Raw genomic sequence first — 19647 nt, 5'->3', positions numbered from 1 at the left:
CCGACCGGTGACAAAGCACCGCCGGCAGCACCCTGCACTGAGTCTGCACTGAGTCACGGCGGAAAGCTCCTATCTGCCGGCCACGGCCGCCCACTCTCCCAGCATGCACTGCTTACCCCTCAGACAGCCCTCGCCACACAAAGCACAGAGTCACGCTTACAGAGATGGGCAAAGGGGGAGGGAGAGAGAGACGGACAAGGAGACAGAGGAACGCAGGAAGAGCAGACATACACATGGGGGGAAAGAGAGATGCAGACAGAGAGGGAGAGGGAGAGGCGGAGAGAGAAAGAGATGTAGATGGAGAGGGAGACAGGCAGAGAGAGAAGGACAGCGAGAGCGGGAGAACGTGAGAGAGAGAAAGAAAAGGGGAGAAGAGCTGGCTTTACCGTCTAAGCTCCCACGCTCTGCATCATTTTGACAGGAAAGATGATTGTATTTCTCCCTCCTCCCTCTCTCTCCCTCGCTCTCTGTAAAATGTCAGGCAGAGGCAGTGATAGTGGGAGCCGCGGCTCGCAGACACGCGTCTCCTCCTCCTGCTCCTCCTGCTCCTCCTCCTGCTGCTCCTCCAGCACAGCTGAGCTCCTCTGGGGACCGAAGCTCGGCAGCACGCTGCAGATCCGCCATGCAGAAGTAACCTCCCCGCTGCCAGCCGGAGCCAACCCTGCAGCGGCTGCCTGCTGATGGCTGTGTGTGTGAGTGTGTGTGTGTGTGTGTGTGTGTGTGTGTGAATGTGTGCATGAATGTGAGTGTGTGTGTGTGTGTGTGTGAGTGTGAGTGTGAGCGTGTGCGTATGTGTGTGAGTGTATGTGCGTGCATGCATGCGTGTGTGTGTGAGTGTGTGTATAGGCACAGGGGTGTGTGTGTGTGTGTGTGCATGTGTAAGCGAGGGGGGTGTGTGTAAGCGAGGGATGTTAGTGAGTGTGTGCGTATGTAGGCATGGGGTGTGTGTGTGTGTGTGTGTGTGTGTGCGCGGGTTGGGTTGGGGGCAGGGGGGATTTCCCCCTAGCCCCGCGTTGATGCAAGGCAGACTGGAGGCAGCTAATTAGGCCAAACGCTTGATTAAAGCTACTTGCCCTATAGCCCGTCCCCACTAAAGCTGCGCTGGAAACGCTCCACATCCCCAACGCTCTGCCCTGCAAATATCTAATCAGCGCTGGCTTCCTCCTGACTTCCCTCCTCAGTTGATCCAAAGGTGTTATGAAATGAGTAAGGAAGGTGTGCGTTTTTTTCTCAGCTGAATCTTTTTTTGATTTGGCACTCCAGAAGTCTTGAGATTGGACTCCTCCACACATCACACTTCCAGCCGCACAGGCCCAGCTAAATGAGCTGGTGAGGACACAGCTCTGTGGACAGTGATGCAGACGGTAACCCCATGCTGTCAGTACCAGCGCACTCTTTTCCTTGGCATACACACTGATCCTGGACCAGTGCTCATTACCTCTGGCAAAGGAGGGTGTAGTAGCAGTGGGGCAATAGGACCCTGGGGCAAAATCTCCAGTCAGCCTGACATGTGAGACCTGGTCACTCAGCAGGGGATTACTGCTGCTCCAGGCAGGGGTTTGCCTCAGACCCAAATCTGCAACACACACACACACACACACACACACACACACACACACACACACACACACACACACACACAGACACTCACAAACACACACACACACACACACGCACACACACACGCACACACACACGCACACACACACACACACACACACACACACACACACACAGACACTCACAAAAAAACACACACACACACACACACACAGACACACCTGGACACAAATGTGCACATACATAAGTGAACACCTGTGCACACACACACTTACACAAATATGCACACATATATCCAGACACACAGACATACACTTCATGTACTGTATGTGTATGAATGCACACATACACACAGCATGACACAGAAACGTCAAGCGTTGTATTAATTTAATTTTCTAGATGTGAAAAGCAAGCTCCATTATCATATTCTATGCTGATTACTCAACCATTTTCTGATAACAAAAAAAAAAATCCTGGCAGATTTTTGGCCTGGAGCTGAACTGAATATTGTTCCTTTCCAGGAAGAAGGAAATATCGAATAAACTCATGCAGAGAGAGAAAGAGAGAGAGAGAGTGTGAGAAAGAAGGGAACGAGAAAGAGAGAGAGAGAAGAGCAGCCAAAAGACTTTCCGCCTCATCCAAACACAACCACCACGACCACTTCCGCTGTAATACAGGAGTGAACACAAAGTCCTGCAGTGCGCATATTAATGCAGACAGATACATCTTCATAACGGAGCAGAGCACGGTGCATTATGTGGCATACTTTCTATGAAGAATATGTATCCCAGGGCAATAAAGCCCTGCACGTGAGGCAGCATTCATCATCAGGGTGACATCATCATATGGCGTGTAACCGCTAACGAGCCGTATCGGGGTCATAAGGAAAGAGTTAATGCAGGCTGGAGTGATCATATAGACACACTGTCATTAGGAGGGAGTATTACCTACACACGCATCCACACACACACACACACACATACGCACACATACTCACACATACGCACACATATGCACACATACAGCATGACACAGGAAACTCAAACCCAATAATAATAATAATATTTACACAGTGCCTTTCAACACTGTCAAAGTACTTTAAACAACAATAAAAATAGCATTTACCTTTCCCATTTACCTTACTTCCTTTCCCTGTCAGCTGTTCACAGCATCCCTCCTCCAGCCCATCTCCCCACTTTCCTTTTTCCTGTTTATGATGTCCGCACCGGGGGTCAGCAACCTCAGCCTGCGGCCAGGTACGGCCCCATCATCAGACTCCAAGCCAAGTAAAGCACCACTATGAGCCCATCAAACGCTACCTTCAGGCTTTGATTATGTTGAAACGGATAATAATAATTATAAACTGCAGGGTTATTAGATGGCCAGATTGAAAGAGCACAATTGGGCATTAAACCAAGGACTGGGGAACTCCTGCTCTTTGCAAGAAGTGCCACAGGAGTAATGATACCGTGAGGTTATAGGGTCTTATCCCTGATTGTTGATTATAACCACTGTCCTTCATACCTACATACCTACATTCTACAGTACTGTATCCAATAGTGTAGTATAGTATAATACAGTACAGTATAATATTGTATCCATGGGCCTTTCTGTGAACTGCATTGATTATATCTTGTTTATTGTCACAAAGCACTGGACTTTACACATTTTCTAGACAGAATCAATTGAAGGAAATTGGAATTATTACCATGATATTTAAAACCTTTATATAACCACTTAAAGATGTCCTGGCCAAGACAGTTCTATGGCAGCTACACAGAGAACCAAAGACCGACAATAAAATGCATAACAAGATACACAGATTGTCCAGGAAAAGGCAGCAGAGAGGCACTCTCAGGAAACAGCCAAACAGACACAAAGGAAAGCGTGACTGTGACTCGACCTTTCGGGGGACAAAGCGCCCCACCCCCTCTGAGCAGCACCCCGCCACCGCACACCAGCGGAAGGCCAGGCTAATCCCGCATGCAGTGACAGTAAGGTCCCCTTTCCCTTAAAGACGGGAGGCCATCCTCCCCCTCTCTCTCATGCTTCCTTTTTCTCGCAGGTTCAGAGCACTCAGGGGTTCAGAGCGGCGCGCTGGCCTCTCCACCTGCATACAAATGCAGGCGCTGAGACCGATCCAGACTCAACAGGCTGCTCCGGCCGGCTGGGAGGGGCGGGGCAGCGCTTTGTCTTCTCAAGTGGATTGCTCAAAGTCAGGAGTGCCAGGGCAGCATGAGCCACCGGCGGTACAGTAATGATTGCGCCCCATTTAATTTTTAACAAGGCTGATATATTTTTGTTTCCTGATCCATTTAATCACTAAGAGCCTTTGCATGGTAATATTACAGATGCTGGGCAGAGACAGTGCACAAATGTGCCAAATATTATATTAAATATAAGCATTCTGAATGTAACTGCATGCCCAGAATTTTTCTGGCCTAGCGTGCTTTAGGAAGGGGTGCTTGGAGAGAGCATGCTGCATATGGAGAAAGAATCTCCCGTAAGCCTGAGCACCTATGCAACTTCACCAATTTAGCATTAAACAACCACTGTTAGACTGTTTCTAAGTTACATCCATCAGAGCTTGAACAGGGGTACAATGCATGCTATATTGATATTTCTTAGAACCAGCAGGAGAGCTCGTTGGGGGATATTTTTCTTCAATTTTTACATGTTGCCTTTCATTGGTTAGAACACTGGGCATTTTTAATACATGTCCTGCATTTAATGGGTCTTCTCCTCTGACCCATGAAATGACCCTGAACCTGCACGTGCACTTCAGCGTACATCTTATTAAGCAGCTCTGTGACCCAGGAAGTGATTCCCCTGAGATGCCATGGTAACACCATCTTCCTCCCCTCAGGCAGTGTAAAGCACCGCAGTAAAGGAGGAGGAAGTCTCTCTCTCTCCGCTCCTACTCATGTCCCGGTCTTAACGCGGCCCTGGAACATTGAGATCCGCCATCCGCCTCGCACTCGTAACCACGGAAAATTCCAGCAAATCCTCTTTAAGACTAAGGATCGTGTGGCCAGGGGGCTGAGAGATGACCAATCAGAAGCAGCTGTGTTTCTTTTTTCTTCCCTGTGCTTTTTTTTGGAGGTCAGCTGTTAAGCAGAAGGAGGTGGGTAAGGAGGCGAGCAGGATCTGAGTGGCGACACACCCTCACCTCCCTTCACCTACACACAATCTAATCAGGCACTCTTGCATACTGCGCACATCAGTCTCTGTCATCCACCTCACTCCGACCTCATATCAGTCTCACTCTTTATTACATTACGTTATATTATCGTCATTTAGCAGACTCTCTCATCCACAATGACTTACATCGGATACAATTTTTACATGTTATCCATTTATACAGCTGGATATTTACTGAGGCAATTCTGGGTTAAGTACCTTGCCCAAGGGTACAGCAGCAGGGACCCAGCGGGGAATCAAACCAGCAACCTTGCGGTTACAAGCCCTGCTCCATATCACTACGCTATCCTCTTATCTCACACTCGACTCTGGTGCTCAGTGTAAGAAGCAGAGTGTGCCGGGGAGGAAGGGGAACACAGCGAAAGGGCGGACGGCCCCGGCGAGCGGTGCGGATCTGCCCAGATGCCCGCGCGGAGAGGAGCAGGCCGCGGTCTGCCAGGGCTCACACTGAGAGCTAAAAGCCGAGGCTGTCTGTGACAGAGCCGTCCCGGCACCGCTCCGCGCGCCGGCAAACGATTTGGCAGGCCCTCCCTCTCCGCGGGCTGCACCCTTCTCAAGCCACCCAGCAGGCACGGATCAGAGGGGCTGATAATCTCCCAGCATGCTCCAGGCCAGGGGGAAAGGTGCAGGCGATAATTTGGATCATGTGGGCTGGGTGTGTTTCCAGGAGCCAGATGCAATCGTAGAAGGATTCGGCTAATAACAGCAGCCTCTAAATCAGGTGAAAACATTAGAGTTTGCCTCTTGGGTCTTGTTTTACACATTTTCAACATCTTCTTTTCTTCCACGGTTCCATCCTGACAGAGTTGGATCTTTTATATTCATTCCAGTCCGCAACAAGCTGTTAATGAGGAATCCAATCACTGCCTCCATCCCCATGGCAACCCGTGGAATTACCGATGCGGGAGGCTGGACCAAAACACGGTCACTGCTGTTCTTCCCGGCCTGGCCTCTTTACTGTTCCAACTGCGCATGTAACGGGCTCGGAGACTCAGGAAAGCCTATGGTACAGTCAAGGTGAGAAACTATAGTAACACTACCTCTGTTATAGAAATACTAACCTCATTACAGTAATACTAACCCCACAATAGTTATAATACCTGACTAATAGTAATACTGCCCCCACTATAATAATACTTACCCCTCTAACAGTAATACTACCCGTGCTAATAATAATCGACTCCTGCTATATTAACACCACTGATAGTAATACCAACCCCACCTTAGTAATACTAACCCCAATATAGTAATACTAACCCCACTACGAGTGATTCTAACCCCGTTATAGTAATATTAACCCCACTACGAGTAATTCTCACCTTGTTATAGTAATACTAACCCCACTACGAGTAATTCTGACCCTGCTATATTAATTCTAACCCTGCTAATAGTTTTAGTCTTTTCCAATTGCTTCCATTGTGCTATAACTGAAATAGCCCTAATACTGTTATTGACATTCATCCTATCACACAGTCTGCATCGTGTGTTTCCTGCAATCGATATAATCACAACCCGAGAGGCGAGCTTTCTGTAATCAATACAGCCAGAACATAAAGGCCTGAATCTTTCTGCCCTTTCTGTGCCAGAGCAAGTACAGAGTAAAAACATCGAAAAAATAAATAAATGTGATGCACTGCACAGTTCATACAAGTATAGAGCACTGCTGGAGCTGAAGACACCGTGTTCTTTCTCCTGTCCCTTCCCCTGTGCGCCGAGGTACCAGAGACGGCAATTTTATAGATTTGCAAGACCTTTTCGAGCATAGGCAGAGGGCCCAGGGCGGGCCCCTGAGGGACTCCGCCTCGTTCTCGGCCAGATCTCCTCGGCTGCAGCTGACATCACAGCTCCGAGTGACACGGCCGTCCATCTGGCCTCCCGGAGGTCCCAGAGGAATGCCGCAGCGCGGAGACGCCAATCATCCCGTGACTGACTGAGTGACTGAACGACGAGCCCTCAGAGGCGTCACCCGGGTCCCGTGTGACCGACACGTGAAAACGCGCCCCCGGCAGCCAGGCTCGGGAGAGGGGACACTGCCAGACCCTCTCTGCAGGTGACATGAGTCACATGACCATGTGAACATGCCCATGGCAGTGAGCGGTGTAACTACCAGCAGGAGAAACTTCGTGTCTGGGACGATGAGTTATTCTCTGTGAGCATGCGTGGGCACTCTGATCCGCTCTTCTTTGGGCTGACAAACAGAACAGGCACCCACTCGTCAGTAACAGAGTGACAGGAAGTGATGTCATGGGAGCACGGACACAGCACAGTGATTTTAAACTTTTTTAAAAGGGGGAAGGCCTCTCGCACTACCCTCCCACTCAAGGGCACCTGGGATGGCTGGCAGCTACGGACACAGCGAGGGCGCTCATTAAGAGGAGGTCTGAACCGCAGCGGCGGAGAGCTAATGCCCCAGCTCTGAAGGGAAGCAATTATCTCCACTTCCCAGGTGGTCAAACAGCAACTGAATTACTTCCAAAAAACGGCCTTTAAAAATGACCAAAAATGATGAAAAATTAATAGCGGCAACTCAGGGGGAACTCAGGCGGGCGCTTTTCTGTAATTTCTCGCCTCCCGTCTTTCGTTTCAGTCACTGCGAGAAGGGGATGGTAACTCCGGCAGAAGCAGGCTTGGCCCAGATGCTGGGATGTGTGTGCAGCTGCTGGCCACTGCCCTCACAGGGCCTGTCACAGTGTATCTCATCAAACAGCCTGCTCTTCCTCCGATTCCGGTCTGCTACTTCACTGCTGTATAATAATTATCAATAATGTGTTTGCATACCTAGCGTGACAGAATGGTTTTTGCGATTTTTATTGTCTTTTTTAATCACAGTCCTTGATTATATGGCCTCAGGAAAATTGGAAGAAGGAAAAAAGGGAGAGGGGAGGTAAAGCGCATGCTCTAACAGACTCAGTCATACACACATGAGTGAAAACATGGCACACACACACACACACACACACACACACACACACACACACACACACACACACACACATACAGCACATCCACACACACACATACAGCACATCCACACACACACACACACACACACACACACACACACATACAGCACATCCACACACACACACACACACACACACACACACACACATACAGCACATCCACACACACATACAGCACATCCACACACACACACACACACACACACATACAGCACATCCACACACACACACACACACACACACACACACATACAGCACATCCACATACAGCACATCCACACACACACACACACACACACACACACACACACACACACACAGTAACAGAGAGCCAGAGACTGGCTCAGAACACCGGCACAGAGAGGATAACAGAGCAGAGAAAGTCCATGGAAGAGATAAGAAAAGCACTTAAACGCCAGACTCAGGAAGTCCCTAACTCAATCCAAGAGCTCAGGCCGAGTCCATAATCACCTTGATCAAATTACTGCCTTCTGCCTGCCTTCTGCCCAGCCATCCCAGATATATCACTGCTAACAAAAAGCAGAGACAGACAAAGGAAACCACAGATAGAGTTTAATGCAGCTAGTGAGATCACCACACCCTGGCTTTGGGGCAGACAGCCAGGGCCTGCTCAAGGTACAGAGCACTGACCCCCCCCCACCCCCGTTCTGCAGAGTCGGGACCTACAACATGTGGGCAGCTGAGGACCAAGTCCCAGCCTAGCAACTATCTGTATGTCCCGACCTTCCTTACAGCATGAATCAGTTAGACACGACACACTTAAATATGCAGTGTCACAGTCCAAGTATAACAAATGTGACACAAACCCCTGTTTTCATCATACCACTGACCCTAACGGCCAGCCTCATTAACAGCTGAACTAAAGGCAATTTGCCCACAGCTCCATAGGCAACAGTGCTAGCTAACCAGGTCTCAGGGAGTGACATCACTGCTGAAACCGCTCTGCTACCTGCTACCCTATTGGCTTTACACAGCATTCACACAAGCTCCAATTCTGTGAAGCATCAGTTGAAGCAAGGAGAAGCCATGTTACTCCAGAGAGGGGTAGGAAGAAGCTGTATGAAGCTGATCTATCACAGAGAGTCATGGTGATGTCACTTCCTCCATCCCTACCCCAATCCCCTGCCACTGCCACTCACTGCACACTCTGCCCCAAATGAAGAAAGGAAAAGCTATTTGGCTTCATTATGGCATCAGCCAAAAGTAGCTACAACCCGTTCTCTTTCCTCAGAAGTCTGGTGTGAGGCGATCAGGCAAGTGGACCACAGACTTTATGTGTTTAGCCATTTCAGAGGTCTCAGGCTGGATTAACTAATGGATGCACCCAGAAACGGTGACCTTGGAAAAAACTGCCACTCAGGAAGACCAAAAGACCAGTCCCATAGGAAGCTGACCTTCCCTGAATGTCAATTTCACAAGAACCAGTAAGAATGACTCTCTACTATATGTTCCTCTCTGGGCTTCATTAGAGACGGTCTCTGGGTCCAGAGCTTTAAATCGGGCATCGCTGTCCACTGTGATGATGGAAAATTCCGCATGACTCCACACGCTGGGGGCAGAAGGCTTAACCCCTTCCCCCATCCTTACACGGCTCCGCTACGCCTCCGCGTAACCTTAAAGCAAGTGCTGAAACTCCGGAGACGGCCTCGCGAAGTTTTAAGCCGCTAAACCCTCATCTGAAGGATGAGGGAATGACTCATGTGGAAATCTTCTTCCTGCCCGATTCTCCACAGGCGGAGGACTTGGGGTGATGACATCACAAAGGCAGGGATTGCGATGGTCTCCAGGCTCCTTCATCAGAGACGTTAGATGCAGGAGCCGCGCTGAGCCGCTCCCCCTCACCACGTCGCTCATCGGGACTGAGCTCTGAGAGCTGCACACTTTCATCACCATCTTAAATTCCGGATGACACGCATGCCACAGCAAACACACACACATGCGCATTCTTACACACGCACGCGCACACACACACACACACACACACACACACACACACAATGTAATATAATACACTGCTGTATATTTCTCCTTTTTTGAGACAGAATGCCAATATTTATGCTCTCACTGAGTTCATAAATCTTGGTAACTGGTGTAGAATAATCAATGTGTGTTCATTACATCGCTTTAAACCCCCCAGTGAAGGTATCCTCCAGCTGGCACTGTGAAGCCTTCTCACAGTAATGAGAGCGAGTTCTTACACGGGGAGGAGAGGAGGATCTGCCAAAATAAACAGTCATTCAGCCACAAATCACACAGCAGATCCACACTGACAGTGTCTGAGATCCCAGAGCGCACGCCTTTAAATACTTGATTACCGAACAAGAGGAACAGGCTTTTACATTATAACCCAAGATCGCAGCACTTTTCCAGGAGATCTCTGACACTGAAACATTTCCAACGGCTGTTGCATTATGCATTGTGTAGTAAATTGCTTGGGTAAAGAGAGACGCAGGAGAACAACAAGTTACCCAAAGAATGGAGCCATATTTATCAAATATACAACTGAAGAAATGGAAGAAGATGATGTATCCTACGTCAGTTATATAGTTCTTCTTTTGGGTTTATTTTTTGTGTGCATTTATTTGAAAGGGAGCCTCCAAGCTGCTGGTAAAAAACACAAACAAGAACACGGCTAACAAGATCATACAAAATTTAGATGAATGTCTCAAACCCTTGCTAAAACAACCTGCATTATTAACAACCACATTCATTCAAAAAGATGAGGAGAACCATGAGCCGATTTAAATTTTAATACCCTCAATTCAGCAAGGAGAGAGAGAAACAGGGAAAGGGGGGAAAGAAGGTGTATATATCTGTTTATGTACTATTTATGAAACATGTTTCATACAGATAAATCTTACTGAATTGAACTGAATCAAAATAAAATGTGAGAGAAGTTTGTTAAAGAGCAATTGTAAGCCTGCTGTTCCAGTTCCTCTCCATCATCAAACATCAAAAACCAACACTGAGCTCTCACGTAGCCAGAGGGTTGCAGGATTGAGTCTGTAATGGGGCATTGTTACCGCACACTCGAGTAAAGGCACTTGACCCCGGCTGCTTCAGGATACACCCTGCTGCATACAGAAATATACACAATGTCCGCAATATGAGTGACCCTGAATATGGGAATTTGGAGAGTCAATTGCCAAGAAAACATTAACAATAATCTATAGCCTGTTTCTCTTGTCCAGGAAAGGAGAAAGTTGAGGCTGAGAGCTGGATTGCTCTGTGTAGTGGCGCGGTGGGTTCACGCTGAGGAGAAGCCTGCATTTCATCTCCAGCTGATCCCATTTTTTCTGGGAGGACGTGAAAACACAGCTGGGGTACCCCATGGGGGACACTTCATTAGCGGTCCTGTCCAAGCACGACTTTCAGCATGCAGAGGGGGACAGACATGACAAACTCCACTCTGTCCAGGTGTTTGTGGGATTGGCGTGTTGGCCCAGAGCTGAAGTGAAGGATCAAGGGTAATACTGAGGAAGTGAAGGCTCAGTTACGGGTGCTTCTTCATTACATGTTGGTTATTGCAGGGATGGTGGCATCACTAACAAGCCCCTCCCGTGTATCAGCATGATATTCAAGGCCTGACGGTTACAGTATGACACAGACCACCACTGACACTCCACTTCATAAATCTATGTGTGTGATGCTGGCAGCAGGACAGACAGAGACACACTGAACACTTGCCATGAGAATGATATGGACAAGCCATGATCATTCCTTATTTCATTTCACTGAGCTGTTAATTGAACACTAATTTGAATTTGACATCTGACATCTGTTTCTGACATCTTTGATATCTCTTGTAAGAGGCCATTTGTAAAAACAATACTGTTAGAGGTGTATATAAATCAAAAGTGCAGGTATTTCACTCTTCAGTGAATCAGGTCCTATAGTGACCCATAGTCAACTTCAGACAACTAGAAAGTAGAACTAGGAACTAGGAACTAGAAGTTTAACTGAGACAGCCACACCATCAGCAGTGCAGTTTTTGCCCATGTTTACAGCATATAAACAGTGCACATAGGCACATCAGTGCCTGCTCAAAAGCCATAATGACAGCTGGCTTTCCAATCACTCAAGATGATGCAAAATCAGTGACAACTCAGCCAATTTGGCTGACAGAGCCAGGCTGGGCAGCCCTGTCTATCACAGCTCCCATCTGCAGGGGGACACAGTGCAGTATAGACCAGTCTCTGGTACTGCGTGTAAGTGGGATCTCTGATGGGTGGGGCATAATTCACCAGACAGGGGCCTGTTGCGGAGGGGACCAAAAGATGAACCAGCCCAAACCAAACTCAAACATATTTCATAACACATTCAGGCAAGGGTACTCTCCTCACAGCGCATTGCTAGCATATTAATGACATAATTTGCAGAATGAATTATTAATGCAACATTTGCGTACTTCAAAGTCGACGCTCTTCCACGACATGTCCACAGAGCAAATTGTGGAAATTTGTCACAGGCATTTTGCGAACGGACCAATACCCATTACTTGGACAGGTTAAGAGTGAACAGAAGACACTGGCTTTCATCAGTGTGTAAGCAGACACTTAAGACATGAGGAACTCGAGTACTGTCCTCATGTCGCAAAGGTGGGAAGAGATGTTTAATCACGTCCTGTATTAGATGCAGGATGGGCAGGTAACACCTGTGGAGTGTTAGTTGTGGAGTGTTGATGTATAAAACTAAACTGCCAGCACTTTACAGCTCTGATAACACTTGGTTCCGGTGCATCTATGTGACAATCCACAAACTGTGGAGGGGTTTGAGGTAACTGCAAGATAACGCTGTGATGTCACCTTCACTCTGAGCTGTAAATTAAAATGCAACACTCAACTGAGACCCCCCGCCAGCATTTCCTTTACAGTAAACGGCCGTGAGGGGAGTTACGCCTGCGATGGAGACACCATTACTGCCTGTCAGCTCTCCATTACCAATCCGCCCCCCCCCACTCCCCCCCCCACCCCTACCCCTCCCCGCATGTGTGGGCTTGTTGCCGGGGCAACGCTCCCAGCATCCATCCGTTGTTCTGCTCGGATGCTGCGGATAAGCACGGCACGAGAATTCTGCACGGAGCTGTCATGTGTGCCCAGTCCTCTCCTACTGACTACTGCTGGCAAGAACACAGACACCCCCCCCCCCCCCCCCCAACCCCCTCCTCCTCACTGCCCCCCCTCCTGCCCCTCCTCACCCCTCCTGCAGCCGATGCTTTGCTGACTGAATGTGCCAGAGCACGGACCCCTCTCACTCACACAGGGCTGAGTCGACATCACGGCAGTGCCGTCTCCTAGCAACCGGCAGGTAGGGGGACAGGTCCGGGCTCGCACGCGCCGCTCCTTCGGGAATACCTCCGTCCGACAGGAAACGCGATCCGACGGAACAAGCGGAGACAAAACGGCAGGGCGACGGGTGCTGAGCTGAGCCAGCCCGACAAACAGGAGCTGATTATGCATCATCTGTCAGCTCTCCTCCCGCTCACAGTCACACAGAGCCACCGCGAGGGCCCGCAGCCTGTCGGCAGTGGTCCCCTCATCTGCGGGCGCAAGCACTGACATCCATCAGGCCAAACACCTGCTGTGGAAACGGCTCTACAGGGAGGGCAGTCTGTCCGTTTGCCCTGTGACCGTTTCGCAAGATCACGGCCCGCGGTGCAACGCAGTGGAAAGAGCATGTCTGTATTTGTGTTTTACTCCTATGTGGTTGGACCTATATTCCACACCGCAGACAACTGTTTTCACAGCACGGCCTCTGTTTGCCCTTAAAGCACTGCTGAAAGGATCTGAGGGGAAGGGGGGTAGAAAAAAAAAGCAGAGTACAAGGAGGGAATAGAAGTCAAGAGAGGAAAAGAGGAAAAAATCAGGAGCGGGAGAAGGGACGGGAGCGGGAAAGTGGGGAGCGCAGAGAGGGAAAGAGCTAGTTAACAGCATGTCTGTTAGCAGCAATGCTAACACACGCTTTAATTTGCACGTCAGTTTACACGACCTGAACATTTAAAAACACGCTTTTCACAACGTCAATATAATTTATGTCGGCTGTCTGTTCGCAAGAGTATCACACCAAGATAAACCGGGAAGCAGTTCAAGAAATGATCTAAATCAGGCTGTAGAACAACATTCTGGTGCATGAACTCCAGCCAAAGGCAATATCGCAGATGTATGTTTTCTTTTACGATAACAGATTAAACCTTATCCACCAAAATGTAACAATATTTAATTGATTTAAAAGTGGCTCAACAAAATGATTGCATTATGCCCTATTTCATTCAAAAAGATACACCACTTTGCATGAATAATTATTGCATACTTTTACCAATCACGCATACAATTCCTTAAGCGCAGTAATATAAGTACTGTATCTGTCCAACCCTTTTTTTTTTGATCATGATGTCCAATCATGACTAGTCATCTGTTTTAGAGTGGTTGTTATAGCAATTTCATTTTTTGTCAGTTATCAATAAATAACAGGTTGGTATTGAAAAGAATGTACCATGCTTTATTATAACTATGACTATAATGACCTTTTGTTATGATTACTACAGTAGTATAATATAGTAATTACGATAGTAGTATGCGACTACAGTAGCAGTAGCATAAACAGCAGCAGCAGCAGCAGTTGCTGTAATAGTTTTTGTTATTGTTTATTTGGCACACACTCTTATCTAGATCTCTCCATAATCTTATCTTATTTATAGATACCAAATTAGTTAAGTGATGTTCTACAATGATTGTGTCCAGGGAAACAGTTTACAAAACCATCACTACAGAACAAAATTGCTTTTTCTTTATTGTATTTCATAACTGGGTCATAGATATGATATTTCCCACCATTGAAATGGGACTGTGTGACGCAGAGGAGCAGACAGAATAACCTTTTTCCAAACTGCAGATCCAGCTCAATGTGGATATTGTGTGTATTCTGTCCTCTGGTATTGAGTTTCTCCTGGGCCCAAAAAAATCTTTCATTACATTCTCCTGTTATGTTGTAAGTTTGAAATAACCCACCGTTGTATGATGAAAAAAAAAAACCCCACTAAAGGCGGTAACTACTTGCCCCTCTGTGCCGTTTATGACATCATCGACTACATCATAGGAGCGCCTGGGGTGCTTGTAACCTTGAAAAATCCATTTTGATTGTTAAATGTATCATCAGCCACCGAACAGCAAGCAAGACAAGGAAAGAGGGCCGCAGGGCACTGCTCACTGCCTGGGCTTTCCTGGGCACGGCAGATCTTGCACTGGCAGCAAACATGATGTGCCGGCAGAGAAAGTCATGCAGGTGCAGAGTGTGACGGGGACAGGTAAGAAGACCCCAGGTAAAAACCAGGAGACCCCCCCCCCCCCCCTCCTTGAGACCTCTTGGTCCTGGCACCTGGATGAGTGTGCCTCCCACACACACTCCTATCCAATCATTGCACCAGGAGAGGCCCAAACACATCCCCCCCCCACCCCCCAAATACAAACCCATGCAGGTCTTTAAAAACAGCCTAAACCTCCTTCAGTAACTGGCTGGAAAAGCTGGAGGGCCTCAGACAAGCAAGGCCTTTTTGAAGGAGGTAATGAACCAGTACCCTGGTGTCTCCCAGATAGCCATGCTGATAGTGGGAGACCTCTACACTCACCTGAAATAGGGTATGGATTTTGAGCTGGAGATGACAGCAAGCACCAGTCTTCACAAAGCTGACAAGTCCAGCGATCTAATCCAGCAACACCCAAACTACACCATAAGTGCCCTGCTCACAGGACAACTGAACCATCTGGACTTCCCAGGGTGTGTAAGTGTGCTCTCCAGAACCTTTAACGGCTAGCGGACAGGATGGGCATGGGTGAGACCATCACTAATAAAGTCTTCACCGCCTGTTTTCTGAGTTCAGCCTGCCAGCTGTCGCGGGACTCTTGGACGGAAGTTAGATTCTTCGCCCATCGAATTTTAAGAACTCCGGCGTCCCGCTGCGACTTTGGCAGAACGGGTGGATGGCTGTGTCCCAGAGGCAGACGAAACCACCCTTCGCCGTATCGTTTGCCGTTAGGGAGCTGTGACTGACAGTGATGGAGATGCAGGAGATCGACGACCTTGGACTGAAAGGAGAAAGTCGGAGAGGCGGGAGAAAGTTATGTGACAGCTTTTGCACCGTGTTCGTTTTCATCTCTCCAGGATGCAATAAAGTTAAGGACTTACACGCTTTGCATTTCATTAAGACGCGTATGATCTAACGGCTCACTGTGCTGCAAGCTAATGCACTTCTGAAGTATATTCCCCCGGGACAGGGGGGGGGTGGGGGACGACGACACACAAATCAAGCCGCCTAAAAGTGTTCATAGTTTGCTACAGCAGGGTTCACTCTTTTCCTTTCACGTCATCGCCTTGTTCTGGTAATCCCACCTGACAGACAACCGCCTCTAGGTGCTATTGGTGGCCCATTACCCATAAGCTGTGAGCAATGCGGTGTAGAGGATAAGTATCAGGAAGGCTCACTGCTATTCACAGACCCCTTTCATTCTCAAATCATTTCATGCCCCTGGAGTATCAAAAGGTTGTAAATGAAAGGTTCCTAGTTGGATTCCCTGCTGGGGCACTGCTGCTGTTGTATCTTTGGGCTAGGTACCCACAGTTGCCTCAGTAAATATCCAGCTGTATAAATGGATAAGACTGTAACCTATGTAAGCCACTCTGGGTAAGAATGTCTGCTAAATGATGATAATGTAATGTAAAAGTTTTTTTCATTGGAGGATTTCACAAGAGCTGTTTGCATGGGGCACAGCAGATGGGCCCTACTCCAGTCAGGGCAAGATGTCGCTCTTCAGTACACTACATTACATTACTGTCATTTAGCAGATGCTCATATCCAGAACAACTTATGTACATTACTATCTTATCCAGTTATACAGCTGGATATTCACTGAGGCATTTGTGGGTTAACTACCTTGCCCACGGGCACAGCAGCAGTGCCCCATTGGAGAATTGGACCAACTTTTCGGTTATGAACCCCTGCTCCTTAGCATTATGCTACACTGCCACCCTGTGCGGTCTCCCTGCTGCCCAAAACACATAAAATGTACAAAGTGTACAAAATTCTGAGACGAGCTAAGTAACGGCGGTCTTAGACAACTCCAGGCACGTCAGAGGACTTAGAGAAGCAGCTTTTCAGCAGGAACAGGCCACGGGACACCCGTCTTGTGACAGAGCACTACGGCCATGTTGACAGAGGCTTCAAACCGCGGACGTGTCTCGGGTCGACAGCGCGGAGTCATGCGTTTGCCAGAATCACCGCGAGGGACAGGACTGGCTCACTGCAGGATCCCACAGGACGGGCAGTCTGTGAGTCATGTTTCATTCCACACAATGCGGCTGTGCATTGGGACGGTCCCGTTCAAACGGAAACAAAACCAAACCTGACCCAACAGATGACCGCAGCCGCCAGCGCAGCCGGCGTTGTCTGAGCAGGAATCGAACCCGTGACCCCCCTGACCACACAGTGCACAGCCCAGACAACAACAACAGACATGATTTTGCTAACAAAACAACCCTCCAATAGAGGGCTCGCGGTGGTTCAGCTCTCTTTGAGGTTACAGGGCATGACCCCAGAGGCCCTGACATGCTCACAGACATACCAAGCTCTGCCACACGGATCAGAGCCGAATCTCCAACCAGCTCATGATCAGATCCTCACTGGCAAAAGGAGTAGTGAGACACTGTAGAGAGCCGTGGAGTGAGCTGTACTCCCGACAGTAACGAGGCTCACTGCTAACCACAGAGCATTTCCCCTATAAAATCATTCCATGCTAGTGGAGTATCAATCTAGCGCCCTCCCAGCCATGACCCCAGAGGAAGTAACTGCAGATTTGGATGGCTAATCTATGGCCAGCTATCTGAGGCTCCACACAGCAGTTACTCACAAATTAACAAGAACAGCTTCCTTTGTGTGTTTGGTCCCTTTCGGAAACCATAAACTGTGGTTTATGAGAAACAGATATCTGGATCCAGGGCCTCAGAAAATGGTCTCCAAGCTTCCCCACAGGCGATAGCAGTTGTGATTATAGCACCATCTCTGAATACAATGTGAGTGTTCACGCATCTTCAAGTTAAATATTCTTCCATGAAACAAATGTGCGGTTCATGTCTAAGGCACATTTGCTTTTATTTCTTTAGCAGTTTTTCTAATTACCCCCTTTTTTTCTGAAGTCTGAGATCCCTCTGAGCCAGCCAGCCTTCAGAGTTCAAGCAGAAGCACAAACTGACGTAGCAGGTGAAACGATGTCACTCTGGTCCTCTCTGGTTCTGAGACGAGATCTGCAACCACCGGCAGCCTGGTTACAAGGCGGACGCCGGGTCCGTGGATCAGAAGACTGGGCGTCACACTGAATGCGTACCCTGACCATCAACCCCCACCTTCCTGAGAGGACAGGCCAGTCCTGCCACCGTCCACAAGGAGGGAACAGCTGATACAGACGAAAGCCCCTGTCTCCTAAAATCAGCTACTCTTCAGCAAAATCATTTCCTGCAGTCCGCTTCTATTTCCTGTCTCTGTCATGCCACAAGCAAGCCTGAGCGCATTAAAACTCTGCTTTAACGTGCTGTTTCTGAACACACCACTGAAGGAAAAAAAGGATTCAGATTTAGTGTGCATTCAGACAGAAAATGCAGATTCTCTCCCCACCCACCAGGGTGTGCGGACGCTGTTTATACAGTGGGCGTGAGACAACGGGCATTTTTAGCGAGCAATTTCAGCAGCAAGCCTTCAGGCAGGCGGCTGTTTTACAATTCTAGTGCTTAATGAGAGCACATTTGCACATTTGAGGCTAGATAATCACTTGCTAATCATGACAAATCAAACCAAAAGTACAAATTTTTGTAATCAACTTCAGGGAATGATTTTTTTTCTCCCCAGAAGAGGTTTATGCTCGTAACAGCACACTGCCTGCTGTTTAACGAGATTTGATCACACTCTCATGTGATTGGCTTTGCTGGGCCCGGGTGGGGTGTAGGGTGGTCATGAGGCAAGAGGGTCTCTAAGCCCATGCACTCCTCTGATTGGCTCTGTGTATCTCGGCTACCAGCGCCAACAATAAAGCTCATTGCCCAATCTCGCAAGCCAGTTTGTCTGTGCAAACATCGAAATCAGTGTGTACCATGTGGGGTTCAGCTCAAGCAAGGCCATTAACAGCGTCTCCTTTGCCTCCACTGGCTGGCCTTGCTATGTCCTTCACCACACGGTTTTTTCCTCTTTGACTGTAGTGCTCCTTATTTTCTTGAACTGAGATGCCATAAGTGGGCCAGTCCACGTTGAACTCCATTTAATCTGACCGCTGTGTGTCCAAGGCTGTGAAACAGCATTGATTAAGTCTCGCCAGTACACCAGTCTGGCAGCCTGTTATCGCTGGCTGTAAGAGACCCCATTGACGGAGCTTATATGTGTTCATCTCCTACTTTTTCCTCTCTTTTTCCTGTCTTAGTTTTAAACTTTGCCTTACTATTTGTACTGTTTTGTACTATTTGTCTGCTTTAATCAGGAGAGATTTGGCTAAGACAGTTTGGTTTAGTTGGGATAGTTTGTTTCAACTAGGATCATTTGCTGTAGCTGGAAGAGTCCGTTTTAGCTAAGAGAGTTCATTTTAGCTAGGATAGTTTGCTTTATAGTTGGAAGAGTTTGTTTTAACTGGGTGAGTTTGCTTTAACTGGGATAGTTCGCTTGAGTATGGTCTGTTTGATACTGATTCGTCCTTTCAGTAAAAGTTGATTAACTATTAAAGATGGTGAAAAGAAGAAGAGAAAAGACCTCACATATCTACCACTGAGCTGGACAAACCGTTTGTGGGATCTTTGAGATACTGTATGTGCTGCATGAACACCACACATGGTGTTGGGCAGCCAAAATCTAGTATTATTTGCTGACTCACGT

At 48.1% G+C, this 19647-nt stretch overlaps 1 protein-coding gene across 3 annotated transcripts in view; it reads right to left on the bottom strand.

Annotated features, from left to right (window-relative positions):
• LOC118778055 (RIMS-binding protein 2-like) overlaps nucleotides 1–19647 on the bottom strand; it is a 59603-nt gene that overhangs the window by 35952 nt on the left and 4004 nt on the right. Inside the window, exon 1 of one of the 3 annotated variants that reach the window (XM_036529375.1) lies at nucleotides 387–604. The exons of the other annotated variants lie outside the window; for them this stretch is intronic. The gene's annotated coding sequence lies outside the window, so the exon portion shown is untranslated. Of the gene's footprint in view, nucleotides 1–386; nucleotides 605–19647 lie in introns of those variants that run through there. 3 annotated transcript variants of the gene reach the window in all.

Source organism: Megalops cyprinoides, chromosome 5, assembly GCF_013368585.1.
Source record: "Megalops cyprinoides isolate fMegCyp1 chromosome 5, fMegCyp1.pri, whole genome shotgun sequence".
In the NCBI taxonomy this organism is placed as follows: domain Eukaryota; kingdom Metazoa; phylum Chordata; class Actinopteri; order Elopiformes; family Megalopidae; genus Megalops; species Megalops cyprinoides.
This window is presented reverse-complemented; position numbering and strand designations above follow the sequence as displayed.